Source organism: Triticum aestivum, chromosome 5A, assembly GCF_018294505.1.
Source record: "Triticum aestivum cultivar Chinese Spring chromosome 5A, IWGSC CS RefSeq v2.1, whole genome shotgun sequence".
Taxonomy (NCBI): Eukaryota; Viridiplantae; Streptophyta; class Magnoliopsida; order Poales; family Poaceae; genus Triticum; species Triticum aestivum.
Window position 1 is genome coordinate 34,834,156 of NC_057806.1, and position 2,138 is coordinate 34,836,293.

Genomic DNA, 2,138 nt, shown 5'->3' on the forward strand with positions numbered 1-2,138 from the left:
GCTTAAGCAACAATTTTGGACCTCGGTCAAATATTAATACAGAAGCTCTGATCTTTTTCATTAAAAACATGAATGTTGTGTTAAGTCATGGGTTTCACTAACATTTTGGTTTTGTGTAATTAGCTTGTAAGAATAAAGGGGCGTGCTTGTAACGCCCCGGACATGCTCGCCGACGGTCGTTATTTCTGGTGGGATTTAGACTGACCCGACAGATCAATATTAGTCTTTTCTAGTCACTTTGTTCTTACTAATGCGCACACGGAAGCAATTTCTCGGTTGGTCACCCATATTGAAATTACTCCAAGCTGAACATGCTTAACTTGGGAGTTTTTCCGAATGAGCTTCTAGAAAAAAAGAAATTGCTTATTGATATGAGTAGTCTATCATCCCTATTAAGGCAGACTATCACATACATCCCTACTCAGAGGAACCAACGTCCTCGTCCGCCCACACGAAAATTCCCTCTTGGCACATACTACGTCTGTGCGAGCAGTCTGGCACATGTATCATGCCGTGTGTCATGACGAGTCACAAACGTCATGCACAACATGACCGCGCACCTGACCCTCAAACATCCATGTAACCGCAAGGATCGGTTCTGATACCAACTTGTAACGCGCCGTGTCACGCCCCAAAACATGGTTCGGACGTAACAGCCGCCACACGTTTATAAACAAAAGATTATAAGTGTGTGAGGCCTAAACTAAAACTTTTCACAATAATACACATAATAAGCATGTATTCTTTATTCTAGGGATACATAGCTCTTGCTGAAAATAAACTTTTAAAATATTTCAAGTTATTCCCTCCCGACGCGTGCTACGCCTACTGCTCAAAGCCATGCTCAGGATCATTACCGCTTTGGGCTGCAAAAATAGAAATTAAGCAAGGGTGAGTATGATGATTCATACCCAGCAAGTAGCATTTATTCAAGGGTACAAAAGGAGAAAGTGTTATGGATATCAGAACGGTGTAATTCAGTTTCAAGGAAATGATACGACAACAATGGACAGATTTAGCGGCGGAAAATAAAGTAGTGCAAAAGGCTGAATTAAAAGATAATATTAAACAGAGTTCAACGGAAATACTGAAAATATTTATAGCGGTGTATAGGAAAAATATTGGTATCACACGTGACCAGCAAGGTTCCCTACCCGGGACTCACAGGGGTGAATATTCACACTTTTACACTCTTAAGAGGGGTACTCCGGCATCGACAGCCTCGACCAGAACCATGTGGGTTCCAGAAGAGCAGAGCCCTTTGATCCCCTGAGGCACGACAACTTGACTTACTAGTATGGGTCGTTCCCAACGATCCATCACCGATACCCTGTTCGAAACAAGTGTCGCCCCCAGCGGAGAACTCAGACAATCCCATACCTGAACTGTGACCAGTTACAATACGTTTGCGGTCGTGACACCAATATAGACAATATGTGAATATGGAAATAAGGAGGTCAGTGGTATGATGAAACTTATGTAGTAATCCTCACGTCTCCGCGTAAGCCCTAATAATCATGACCATTACTTGCTCACCGGAACATGTTTCTCTTCAACAGTACCGTGGCCAACGAACAGAGGACAGTTGCAGAAGAACTCATATATCACGATACAGTGGCTAGCAAAAGAAATACTCGCAACAGTATATCTCTAAATCAGTGTAACAGTGTGCAAGTCGCAGGACCAAGCACAGCAACGGAATATGAACAGAGGAACTGCTACTTGCCTGACAGCAGTACCCGTCTATCACGCGGTTGCGATGGAGAACACCAGCGCGAGCTCCAGTTTCTTCTTCCGTCAGACAACTCTGACTAATGTGTCGATGGCCCTATGCTACAGCACCTGGTCGCCTTATATGCTGGTAAAAAGTGAGTAGCTTCTTGTGAACGCATTAATCGCCGTCCAGCTGCCGCCGTAACTCCTGCTCGCTCCAAAGGATAAGCTAATGCCCCTTTGCTTCACCCAATGGCTGGTTCGATGCACCTACTAGCTCATGCATGGATATGTTTCTAACCAGAGCGAATGACACGAACTTTCTATCTCCCAAGGAAAAGACACGTAGCCATGCAACAAGCCTTCTCATCACTGCATGCAAAAATATCTCCCGCCCTAGACGGTAGTACAACGCAGTACAAGAG